Source organism: Bubalus bubalis, chromosome 4, assembly GCF_019923935.1.
Source record: "Bubalus bubalis isolate 160015118507 breed Murrah chromosome 4, NDDB_SH_1, whole genome shotgun sequence".
Classification (NCBI taxonomy): Eukaryota; Metazoa; Chordata; class Mammalia; order Artiodactyla; family Bovidae; genus Bubalus; species Bubalus bubalis.
In genome coordinates this window covers 87,523,504-87,537,756 of record NC_059160.1, presented here as the reverse complement: position 1 = coordinate 87,537,756, position 14,253 = coordinate 87,523,504, and positions in this window count along the sequence as shown.

The following is a 14,253-nucleotide window of genomic DNA, read 5'->3' as shown; positions in this document are numbered from 1 at the left end:
GTTTTGTAAATGAGTTCATTTTTAAAGATTTCGTCTATAAGTGATATCCTGTGGTGTTTGTCTTTCTCTATCTGACTTTCTTCACTTGGTAAAGCATCCCTATTTAGCTTTAAATAACTGCTTCCTTTGGTATATTTGGGGGAAAAATGGAGATTTTGTCATAGGCTCATCCCAGTGTTATCCAGTGACAGCTAGTCCTGAGTCATGTGTTGGCACTACCACTCTCTGTTTTCCATGGGCTACTTTAGCTGCCAGAGGGCCAGGACCAGGGTGACACGAGTGAGGCAGCTAGGAAACAAGGCTCAGAGGCATTTACTCTAGAGTTGTGTAGGCAGAAAGTTGGTTTGCCCACCTGACATGGCCTGGACTCCATGGGCTGAGTTCCTTGGAGAGGTGGATGGAGGTGGGTCTGACCTATGTCACCTCAAGGCAGCACACCACAGTGATTAAGAGTGTAAATTCTGGAGCTGGACATATTGCTAACTCTCTTTGTATCTCATTTTCCCCATCTGTAGAATGAGGAAGATAATGCTAGAAATACAGCCTACTTTGGTAGTGTTGTCATGAGTTAATACAAGTGCAGTGCAAAGAGTAGCCTTGGCACGTGGTTAACTGTTCAATAATTCACAGCTTTTCCTCTTAATGCCATCTCCAGTTCTAGTCTCACATACCTCCATGGCACCACCACCCAGGCCTGTAAAACTATATTAAACTTTATAAGGAATTCGTAGAAAATTAAGCAGAATTGTAAAAAAGAATTTAAAGTTGTCAAGCAAAACATTATTTCCTCAAGACGCAAAGGAAAAGCACACCCCCTACCCCGCTTCCTTTCCTTTTCTATAAAGTGGCCTCCTTCCCTTGCCACAGGATTTGCATATGGCTCACCATGGTTGCAGACCCTGAGTTGTCATTCTCTGCTCATACCCCCAAAACCTATCTTTGCAGGAGAAATATTTGGCAGTGTATTTGTTTCAGGTCAGCAATGGCATCTGGGACCACCAGCAGGACAGCCCAGGGTAGGCACTGGCAGCCACGTTCAGCCTCCTGCAATTCCCAGCCAAGTGTACCTCTCTGGGACATCTGCTTGTTGTCCCCATACCTGTCAGCACTACCATGATATCCTTTGGGGGTAGTCACTCCTTCTCTGTGATCAGTCAGGAGGTTGAGATAGTTTTTACCCTTAGTTCTAGGGGTGAACTTAAGCCAATAAATAGTGGCTGTACCCCTGGCTCTGGCAATTGACTCAGGATGTGTGTGTTAATCACTCAGTTGTGTCCAACTCTTTCTGACCCCATGGACTATAGCCCGCCAGGCTCCTCTGTCCATGGACTTCTCCAGGTAAGAATGCTGGAGTGGGTTGCCATTCCCTTCTCCAGGGGGTCTTCCCAACCCAGGGACTGAACCTGGGTCTCCAGCACTGCAGGCAGATTCTTTACCGACTGAGCTACCAGGGGAGCCCAGGCTCAGAATAGAGCTCAACATAGCCAATCACAGACAAGGAGAGAAAAGGAGACATTTTCTGGTAATTCTGGTCTCGCTATTTTTGCAGTGCCTTTTTGCTGTCATGATCTTCCTTCTTCACTAGATGTGTATGAGGAAGGGTTTAGCATAGGTGCTGTTACAGCCATTTTAGAATCAGGAGGGCAGAAGCTGGTTAAGAATGGCATCAACACCAGGAACACACACATACACAGAGAGAGAGAGAGAAAGAGAAAGAGAGAGAGGAGTCAGGTCTAGATGAAGTTGCACCTGACCTCTTTGAATTGTTTAGTTGTGTGAGACAGTCTATTCTTTTTATTGTTTAAGCCATTTTGAGTTATGTTTTCTGTTTCTTTCTACATAGTGACCTAATTGATGGAGTCTGTTTTCTAAGATTCGAGTAGAGAGTGAAATGGTCAAAATCTCTCTATCTCTCTCATTACTTTTAGTTGCATTTATTTCAGAGGTGAAATTGAGATAGGAGTTTTATCACATTGCCTAAAAGTTGTGTATCTTTGTTGTTTATATCTTTGGGGCTTCCTTGGTGTCTCAGAAGTAACGAATCCACCTGCCAATGCAAGAGATGCAGGTTGGACCCCTGGGTTGGGAAGATCTCCTGGAGATGGAAATGGCAAACCACTCCAGTATTCTTGCCTGGGAAATTCCATGGACAGAAGAGCCTGGTGGGCTACAGACCATAGGGTCACAAAGAGTTAGACATGACTCAAATGACTGAGCATGCTTGCACTCTTAGGTACGTGGAATCACCAAAGGAAAGGAGTAGAATAATTATCTTTTTAAAAGGCCTCAAAACTCCCCAATTCAATAAAAACTATAACCCACAAATCCAAGAAGATCAACAAACTCCATACACAAGGAATATCAAGAAAACTACTTTGAGCTACATTGTGATCCACTTGCTTACAAAAAGTGATAAGGAGAAAATCTCAAAAGTAGCCATGCATAGAAGACACATTAAGTACAAAACCTTGAAGACAAGAAAGACAGCATCTTCTCAGTGGAAATAATACATGCCAGAAAACAGTGGAGAAACATCTTTAAAGTTCTAAAAGAAAAAAAAAATTCAACCTACAATTCTACATCCAATAAAAATATTTTTTAAAATTGAGATATACAGAAGCTGAGAAAATTCATCACAGCAGTACAAGAAACGTCAAAGGAAAATCATTTAGAAAGAAGAAGAATGATAATCAGATGGCAGTCTGGATCAACCAAAGGACGAAGATTAATAGAATGGTAATTATATGGGTAAATAAATATAAAATACTTCTTCCTTATTAAGTTTCTTGAAAGATAATGGGCTTTTTCATGCAAAATTAATAGCAATGTATTGTGGGGTTTATAATTTATGAAGAACTAAAATATATGGCAACAACAGCATAAAGATTGGAAAGGGAAAAGTGGAAGTGTATTACCCTAAGATTCTTGTACCGCATGTGGAAAGTGTTAGTTACTTAGTCATGTCTAACTTTACGGTATGTGGAAAGTGTTAGTTGCTTAGTCATGACCCCATGTCTGACCCCACGGACTGTAGCCCACCAGGTTCCTCTGTCCATGGAATTCTCCAGGCAAGAATACTGGACTGGGTTGCCATTCCCTTCTCCAGGGGATCTTCCTGACCTAGAGACTGAACCCAGGTCATCTGCATTGCAGGCAGTCTGAGCCACCAGGGAAGGCCTTTACTATATGTGGAAGTGATGTAATATTTTTTCAAAGGTGGACTGCATTACATTAAAAATATGTAAATCTTAAAGCAACCACTGAAAATAACCATAAAATGTAATAACTAGTAAGTCAACAAAGTAAATTAAACAGTATCATAAAAAATACTCAAATATTCCAAAAGAAGGCAAAAAAAGGGAAACATAAAACAAAGAATAGATGGAACAAACAGAAAACAAGAATAGCTGAAACAAACAGAAAACAAAGAATAGATGGAACAAACAGAAAACAAATTGCAAAATGGTGGGTATAAACCCAACCGATCGGTCATCACAAAAAATGTAAATAGTGTGAAAGTGAAAGTGTTCATTGCTCGTCATGTCTGACTCTTTGTGACCCTATGGACTGTAACCTGCCAGGCTCTTCCATCCATAGAATTCTCTAGGCAAGAATACTGGAATGGGTAGCCACTCCCTTCTCCAGGGAATCTTCCCGAACCTTGAATCAAAAATGGGTCTCCTGCATTGTAGGCAGATTCTTTACCATCTGAGCCACCAGGTAAGTGGTGTAAATATCACAATTTAAGACAGTGATTGTCAGGTTGGATGAGAAAGCAAGAGTCAACTAATATGCTGCTTATAAGAACCACTTCAAATATAATGACAAATAGGTTAAAAACGAAAAAAGAATGGTACTTAAGACAGAGGCTTGAGCCATGCCACCTTGATTTCTTGCCACAAATCAAGAATTGTGTTCAGGAGACTTCTGTTAGTATATATGTTCAGCTTCAACCTATTTTTCTGTTTTTTTTTTTTGGGTTTTTTTGTTTTTGGATTGAGTATATTTTATAATACTGTTTGCAGGCATTTCTGTAGGGGAAGCAGCCTGCCTATTTCACGTAAACATGGAGTCACAGTATATGACCAATTACTCGGACTAGAGGAAACTCTTTAATGAAAGCCAGGTGCACAGTCAGTCTGGAGCAACTGAGTTGACATGGTGTCTTTTAGTGAAAACTGAATGTGACAAATATGAGAATGATCCAAAATTAGGAAAAATATCTGAAAAGAGAGAAAACATGCCTGGATTGACATAATAACCAAGTGAAAATATAAACTGCCAAAGTATGAAGAAAATATTCTTCTAGGCACAGAGAAATGGCTGCCCAAGAAACAGAAGCTTTAAGACAAGGATTAAGATAACTTATCAAGAACATCTACACTTAGATGATGAAATTCAATGTATCTTTGATGGAAGTGGGTATTTTAAGGGATAAAGAGGACCGATTGATTCAGATTTGTATGGTGAAAGTGGACATGACATTTCCCAGAGGGACTTATTACCCTCTCACCCTAGATGAAAAGAACTATGTAAAGGAAATGAAGCTGTTTGTTGAAGAACCAATATTACATACAACTGACTAGCCGATCAAATCCAAAACCTCAAAACTTGATGTTCGAGGATCTCTCATGAAATTTTTGGCACAAACAGCATAGTGGTACTTTCTAGAAACTAATGAACTCTTTAAAGGTCCTATGTATGACAATTAAGAAAAAATTTGATCAGTTCTTTCTTGCTTATACATTGTAAACTTGAAGCTAGGCTCTTTTTCCTTGGTTATATTATTTGAACAAAATTTTTTTAATGAAACAATAAAACTGATTTTACCATGAAATTAAACTGTGATAATGTGGGTAAATCACATTTAATCACATTATCACATCCATTTTCTCTAAATCAAGGATTGTTTTCAATAGACTTCTGTTAGTATATACCTTCAGCTTCAACCTGCAGGAAGGCTGAATCTTCCAAAATATAAATATTCAGCATATTTTACCTGAACATTATTCTAAACCTTTAAGTCAGATATCAGTCAATGCCATCCCTTCCCTATGAAGAATAATGACAGAACAAGATGATGGAGGGGTAGGTGGACATGGAGCACTTCTCCATGGATACATCAGGAATACACCTTCAGACACAGAAGTGCATGCAGAACACCAGCCGAGAGTGGACAGGAGTACCTGACCAATCAGTTCAGTTCAATTCAGTAGCTCAGTCATGTCCGACTCCCTGCGACCCCATGAACCGCAGCACGCCAGGACTCCCTGTCCATCACCAACTCCCGGAGCTTGCTCAAACTCATGTCCATTGAGTCAGTGATGCCATCCAACCATCTCATCCTCTGTCTCCCCTTCTCCTCCTGCCCCAATCCCTCCCAGCATCAGGGTATTTTCAAATGAGTCAGCTCTTCGCATCAGATGGCCAAAGTACTGGAGTTTCAGCTTCAACATCAGTCCTTCCAATGAACACCCAGGACTGATTTCCTTTAGAATGGACTGGTTGGATCTCCTTGCAGGTCAAGGGACTCTCAAGAGTCTTCTCCAACACCACAGTTCAAAAGCATCAATTCTTCAGCACTCAGCTTCCTTCACAGTCCAACTCTCACATCCATACGTGACCACTGGAAAAACCATAGCCTTGACTAGATGGACCTTTGTTGGCAAAGTAATGTCTCTGCTTTTGAATATGCTATCTAGGTTGGTCATAACTTTCCTTCCAAGGAGGAAGCATCTTTTAATTTCATGGCTGCAGTCACCATCTGCAGTGATTTTGGAGCCCCCAAAAATAAAGTCCGACACTGTTTCCCCATCTATTTCCCATGAAGTGATGGGACCAGATGCCATGATCTTCGTTTTCTGAATGTTGGGCTTTAAGCCAACTTTTTCACTCTCCTCTTTCACTTTCCTCAGGAGGCTTTTGAGTTCCTTTTCACTTTCTGCCATAAGGGTGGTGTCATCTGCATATCTGAGGTTATTGATATTTCTCCCGGCAATCTTGATTCCAGCTTGTGCTTCCTCCAGCCCAGTGTTTCTCATGATGTATTCTGCATATAAGTTAAATAAGCAGGGTGACAATATACAGCCTTGATATACTCCTGGTTCCTATTCGGAACCAGTCTGTTGTTCCATGTCCAGTTCTAACTGTTGTTTCCTGACCTGCATATAGGTTTCTCAAGAGGCAGGTCAGGTGGTCTGGTATTCCCATTTCTTTCAGAATTTTCCACAGTTTATTGTGATCCACACAGTCAAAGGCTTTGGCATAGTCAATAAAGCAGAAATAGATATTTTTCTGGAACTCTTGCTTTTTCCATGATCCAGCGGATGTTGGCAATTTGATCTCTGGTTCCTCTGCCTTTTCTAAAACCAGCTTGAACATCTGGAAGTTCATGGTTCATGTATTGCTGAAGCCTGGCTTGGAGAATTTTGAGCATTTCTTTACTAGCGTGTGAGATGAGTGCAATTGTGCTGTAGTTTGAGCATTCTTTGGCATTGCCTTTCTTTGGGATTGGAATGAAAACTGACCTTTTCCAGTCCTGTGGCCACTGCTGTGTTTTCCAAATTTGCTGGCATATTGAGTGCAGCACTTTCATAGCATCATCTTTTAGGATTTGAACTAGCTCAACTGGAATTCCATCACCTCCACTAGCTTTGTTCATAGTGATGCTTTCTAAGGCCCACTTGACTTCACATTCCAGGATGTCTGCCTCTAGGTGAGTGATCACACCATTGTGATTATCTTGGTCATGAAGATCTCTTTTGTACAGTTCTTCTGTGTATTCTTGCCACCTCTTCTTAATATCTTCTGCTTCTGTTAGGTCCATACCATTTCTGTCCTTTAGCGAGCCCATCTTTGCATGAAATGTTCCCTTGGTATCTCTAATTTTCTTGAAGAGATCTCTAGTCTTTCCTGTTCTGTTGTTTTCCTCTATTTCTTTGCATTGATCACTGAGGAAGGCTTTCTTATCTCTCCTTGCTATCCTCTGGAACTCTGCATTCAGATGTTTATATCTTTCCTTTTCTCCTTTGCTTTTCTCTTCTCTTCTTTTCACAGCTATTTCTAAAGCCTCCTCAGACAGCCATTTGGTTTTTTGCAACCCAATTACAAGCACTGAAATTGAAGCTGTGGCCAAAAATCTCCCAAAAATCAAAAGCCAAGGGCCAGATGACTTCACAGGAGAATTCTATCAAACATTTAGAGAAGAGCTAATGCCTATCCTTCTAAAACTTAAAAAATTGCAGAGGAAGGAAAACTTCCAAACTCATTCTACGAAGCCACCATTACCTTGATACCAAAACCAGACAAAGACAACACAAAAAAAGAAAACTATGATGAACATAGATGCAAAGATCCTCAACAAAATTTTAGGAAACAGAATTCAGCAACACATTAAAAAAGTCATACACCATGATCAAGTTGGGTTTATTCCAGGGATGCAAGGATTCTTTTAATAAATGCAAATCAATCAATGTGATACACCATATTAACAAATTGAAAGATAAAAACCATATGATAATCTCAATAGATGCAGAAAAAGCCTTTGACAAAATTCAGTACCCATTTATGATTAAAACTCTTCAAAAAATGGGCATAGAAGGAACCTACCTCAACATAGTAAGGGCCATATATGATAAGCTTACAACAAACATTAGTCTCAATGGTGAAAAACTGAAGGCATTCCCCCTAAGATCAGGAACAAGACAAGAGTGTCCACTTTCACCACTATATTCGACATAGTTCTGAAGTCCTAGCTACAGTAATCAGAGAAGAAAAAGAAATAAAAGGAATCCAGATTGTAAAAGAAGAAGTAAGCTCTCATTGTTTGCAGATGACATGATACTATACATAGAAAACCTTGAAGATAGTATCAGAAAATTACTAGAGCTAATCAGTGAATTTAGCAAAGTTGTAGGATACAAAATCAATACACAGAAATCACTTGTGTTTCTATATACTAACAATGAAAATTCAGAAAGAAAAATTAAGGAATCAATCCCATTCACCATTGCAACAAAAATAATTAAATATCTAGGAATAAACTTACCTAAGGAGAAAAAAGAACTATACACAGAAAATTATAAGACACTAATGAAAGAAATTGAAGACAACATAAACAGATGGAGAGATATTCCATGTGCCTGGGTAGGAAGAATCAATATTGTGAAAATGACCATACTACCAAATGAAATCTACAGATTCAATGTGATCCCTATCAAATTACCAATGGCATTTTTCACAGAACAAGAACAAAAAATTTCACAATTCATATGGAAACACAAAAGACCCCAAATAGCCAAAACAGTTTTGAGAAAGAAGAATGGAGCTGAAGGAATCAAACTTCCTGACTTATACTACAGATTATACTACAAAGCTACAGTCATCAAGACAGTCTGGTACTGGCACAAAAACAGAAGTATAGATCAATGGAACAAGATAGAAAGCCCAGAAATAAATCCATGAACCTATGGGTACCTTATTTTTGACAAAGGAAGCAAGAATATACAATGGGGCAAAGACAGCCTCTTCCATAAATGGTGCTGGGAAAAACCAGACTGTGACATGTAAAAGAATGAAATTAGAACACTTCCTAACAACATACACAAAGATAACCTCAAAATGGATTAAAGATCTAAATGTAAAACCAGAAACTATAAAACTCTTAGAGGAAAACATAGGCAGAACACTCGATGACATAAATCAAAGCTACATCCTCTGTGACCCACCTCCTAGAGTAATGGAAATAAAAACAAAAGTAAACAAGTGGGACCTGATTAAACTTAAAAGCTTTTGCACAGCAAAGGAAATTATAAGCAAGGTGAAAAGACAACCCTTGGAATGGGAGAAAATAATAGCAAATGAAACAACTGACAAAGGATTAATTTCCAAACTATATAGCAGCTCATACAACTCAATGCCAGAAAAACAAACAATCCAATCAAAAAGTGGGAAAAAGACCCAAACACACATTTCTCCAAAGAAGACATACAGATAGCTAAGAAACACATGAAAAGATGTTCAACATCGCTCATTATTAGAGAACTGCAAATCAAAACTACAATGAGATATCACCTCACACCAGTCAAAATAGCCCTCATCAAAAAGTCTACAAACAATAAATGCTGAAGAGGGTGTGGAGAAAAGGGAACACTCTTACACTCTTGGTGGGAATGTAAATTGATACAGCCGCTATGGAAGAAGGTATGGAGATTCCTTAAAAAACTAGGAATAAAACCACCATATGACCCAGCAATCCCACTCCTAGGCATGTACCCTGAGGAAACCAAAATTGAAAAAGAGTCATGTATCCCATTTTTCATTGCAGCACAGTTTACAATAGCTAAAACATGGAAGCAACCTAGATGTCCATCAACAGATGAATGGATAAAGAAGTTGTGGTACATATACACAATGGAATATTACAGTCATAAAAAGGAATGCATTTGAGTCAGTTCTAATGAAGTTGATGAACCTAAAGCCCATTATACAGAGTGAAGTAAGTCAGAATAAGAAAGATAAATATTGTATTCTAACACATATATATGGAATCCAGAAAGATGATACTGAAGAATCTATTTACAGGGCAGCAATGGAGAAACATCCATAGAGAATAGACTTATGGACATGGGGAGAGGGGAGGAGAGGGTGAAATGTATGGAGAGAGTAACATGGAAACTTACATTACCGTATATAAAATAGATAGGCAATGGGAATTTGCTGTATGGCTCAGGAAACCCACAACCCCAGGGTATGTATCAGCCTAGAGGGGTGGGATGGGGAGGGAGATGGGAGGGATGTTCAAAAGGGAGGGGAGAAGGTAATGGCAACCCACTCCAGTACTCTTGCCTGGAAAATCCCATGGCTGGAGGAGCCTGGTAGGCTGCAGTCCAAGGGGTCGCTGAGTCGGACACGACCGAGCAACTTCACTTTCACTTTTCACTTTCATGCATTGGAGCAGGAAATGGCAACACACTCCAGTGTTCTTGCCTGGAGAATCCCAGGGACAGGGGAGCCTGTCTATGGGGTCACACAGACACAACTGAAGTGACTTAGCAGCAGCAGCATATATATATACCTACGGCTGATTCATGTTGAGGTTTGACAGAAAACAACAAAATTCTGTAAAGCAATTATCCTTCAATCAAAAAATAAATCAAAAAAAAAGGAAAGGGCTAAAAAAATTCCTAAAATTTTAAATAATAAATAAAATTTACTTTCCTCTAGAGGTATAAATTAAGTAAATTGAAATTCAGTTTTAATAAGAATGATCAATAAAACTCCTAAAATTAAAAAAAAAAAGAATAATGATAATTAACACAAGCATCCAAATACATTTCTACCTTCCACCCCTCTTTTTGCTTGGGCTGAAGATATGAGGAGAAGAGATAATTGACACACTCTTCATTATTTACACAACTTTCTTGTTCAAAATAAAATATTTGTCTTAATTTTCTGCAAATGAATGCTCATACCTTACATTCAGAGCTGTTTAATACTTTTTTTTTTGATAAATCAGAAGAAGTTTTTAATGTTTCAGATTCCCAACACAAATAGGCATGAATGTATCTGAATTAAAAAAAAAAACACAACTCCCTAGTATTCTAATGTGACAGGTTCAGTATAGAGAACAGATCTAAAGTCAGCTTGATTTCTATTATTCTTTTCTTTGGGCACTTGGGAAATGTGTTTTCCCCTCCCCTTTATCCTTGTATTCTGTATTTTCCACGGGCTATGCCGAAATATGGGCCTCTTTCCCCTGAGTTTGTTTAGAATGTGGTTGGTGACAGAGATGTTTAGAATTATTGTCCGGTTCCTTAAAATCACCTGTCTTTGTTTTGGGTGGCAGGTGGTGGTTTTGTCGCTAAGTCATGTTAGTGCCCTGAAAACAGAGCAGCTCACTGCAACTGGAGAAAGTCCGCACACAGCAATGAAGACCCAGTGCAGCCAAAAATAAATTAATTAATCAATTTTTAAAAATCTTGCAAATATTTATTTTTAAAAAACACATAAAATCCCTTTTAAGCACAGAACGAGTCACTGTAACTTATAAAGACATGACCAGAGTGTGAGAAAAATACATATACACTCTGGAGAAAATGATAAGTCTTGAATACTATAGTCATGGCTTAATATAAAAAACTATTAAGGCTTTGTTTACCATCTTCTAGAAGTCTCCTCTTCCCACCTCAAACAAACAAACAAAAACAACAAACAATTATGTTACCATACATAGCCTATCATATCAAAGAAGAACAAATATTACACTGAAATATTTGTTCAAGATTTGGCTTAAATGGAACTCAGAACTGGGAGCCCTTTTTGCCATTAATATCAAAAGTTTACAGCAAAAAGGGTATATGATGGTTAAATTGATCAGTGGAGAAAAGAATGATTAAACAGAATGGCATTTAAGCAAAAAAGAATATTGTTTCAGAACCAGTTACATGAACTGAAGCTCCCTTGGGTGACATTTTTGGTGTAATGATTTTAAGCTTCCTGTTAAACACTGTGCACTTTGGAGATTCAATTTGCCAGCTGATAGAAACCCATATTAATGGCTTTTTCAGCTTCTTTTATATTGGTTCCAAAACATGATACTGGATATAGCTGAACTTTTCCAAAAGGCTGGGTCATCAAACTGATTTTCTTTTTAGATGCAGTGAATTAGATTTCTGGGGAAGTTTAGAATAAAATTCACAGAAATGACAGGGATTTTTATGTTAAAAGGACAGTAATTGGATTGTATTCCTTGGAGTATGTAACTCTACACTATCAGGTGAGGGCTGTGTTTAATTCATGACAAAGTCATAGTTCCTTCACTCAAGACATTGTAGTCAGTTGACTTCTGAGAGGAGATAAACACATACTGTAGGCACATGTGAAGGTTTAGGGCTTTTGATTCTTAGAAAATGGTTCTTTTATTTTTTTATTTTATTTTTTAAAAAATGTTTTGGAGCAATAGTTTTTGTTATAAAGCTCTTATTTCACACTGGTCACAATTGTATATAGAGTAATAGATCATTGCAGAAGCTAGTGATAACTCATTCAACAAAATAATCACATATTATACCCATTAATGCCCTATCATCAAAGCAGAAAGGTCTGAAATTTCCTTCTGAAGATGTAATTTTACTTATCTATCACACACTTTACAAAATAATTTGTTTTTCCAAAATCAGAGGGGCAAGTGACATGCTTCTGAGGCACTTCCATAGTACAGCACTCTGAATAAATAAGGAAACAGACCAGCTCCTTTTGACAACTCTCCATATCCTTCTAGTTGCCCAATTCTGTGAATAAGGCAATTATACAGACCTTAAAAAGTCACATCATTCTGAGAGTGGATGGGACACAGTCTCATGGATGTCAATCTCTTCTCATTTGCCAAAGGTGCAAGTGAGCATAAAATTCTGACATCTTGTAGTTGCTTATTAAAGGGTTTCTAAGACAGGAAATTGGATCCCTAAACTATAAAGTGATATATTCCTCTCACTGAAGAAGCCTCTGAGAAGTGTGATACATAAGAGAGAGAGGCTTCAGATCAGATCAGATCAGATCAGATCAGTCGCTCAGTTGTGTCTGACTCTTTGCGACCCCATGAACCGCAGCACGCCAGGCCTCCCTGTCCATCAACAACTCCCAGAGTTCACTGAGACTCACGTCCATCGAGTCAGTGATGCCATCCAGCCATCTCATCCTCTGTCGTCCCCTTCTCCTCCTGCCCCCAATCCTTCCCAGCATCAGAGTCTTTTCCAATGAGTCAACTCTTCGCATGAGATGGCCAAAGTACTGGAGTTCCAGCTTTAGCATCATTCCTTCCAAAGAAATCCCAGGGCTGATCTCCTTCAGAATGGACTGGTTGGATCTCCTTGCAGTCCTAGGGACTCTCAAGAGTCTTCTCCAACACCACAGTTCAAAAGCATCAATTCTTCGGTGCTCAGCCTTCTTCACAGTCCAACTCTCACATCCATACATGACCACAGGAAAAACCATAGCCTTCACTAGATAGACCTTTGTTGGCAAAGTCTCTGCTTTTCAACATGCTCTCTAGGTTGGTCATAACTTTCCTTCCAAGGAGTAAGCATTTTTTAATTTCATGGCTGCAGTCATCATCTGTAGTGATTTTGGAGCCCAGAAAAATAAAGTCTGACACTGTTTCCACTGTTTCCCCATCTATTTCACATGAAGTGGTGGGACTGGATGCCATGATCTTCGTTTTCTGAATGTTGAGCTTTAAGCCAACTTTTTCACTCTCCATTTTCACTTTCATCAAGAGGCTTTTGAGTTCCTCTTCACTTTCTGCCATAAGGGTGGTGTCATCTGCATATCTGAGGTTATTGATATTTCTCCCAGCAATCTTGATTCCAGCTTGTGTTTCTTCCAGTCCAGCGTTTCTCATGATGTACTCTGCATATAAGTTAAATAAACAGGGTGACAATATACAGCCTTGACGAACTCCTTTTTCTATTTGGAACCAGTCTGTTGTTTCATGTCCAGTTCTAACTGTTGCTTCCTGACCTGCATACAGGTTTCTCAAGAGGCAGGTCAGGTGGTCTGGTATTCCCATCTCTTGAAGAATTCCATAGAAAAGAAATGCAAAAAAGCAAAATGGCTGTCTGGGGAGGCCTTACAAATAGGTGTGAAAAGAAGAGAAGCTAAAAGCAAAGGAGAAAAGGAAAGCTATAAACATCTGAATGCAGAGTTCCAAAGAATAGCAAGAAGAGATAAGAAAGCCTTCTTCAGCGATCAAGGCAAAGAAACAGAGGAAAACAACAGAATGGGAAAGACTAGAGATCTCTTCAAGAAAATTAGAGATACCAAGGGAACATTTCATGCAAAGATGGGCTCGCTAAAGGACAGAAATGGTATGGACCTAACAGCAGCAGAAGATATTAAGAAGAGGTGGCAAGAATACACAGAAGAACTCTACAAAAAAGACCTTCACGACCCAGATAATCACGATGGTGTGATCACTGACCTAGAGGCAGACATGCTGGAATGTGAAGTCAAGTGGGCCTTAGAAAGCATCACTACGAACAAAGCTAGTGGAGGTGATGGAATTCCAGTTGAGCTATTCCAAATCCTGAAAGATGATGCTGTGAAAGTGCTGCATTCAATATGCCAGCACATTTGGAAAACTCAGCAGTGGCCACAGGACTGGAAAAGGTCAGTTTTCATTCCAATCCCAAAGAAAGGCAATGCCAAAGAATGCTCAAACTACCACACAATTGCACTCATCTCACACGCTAGTAA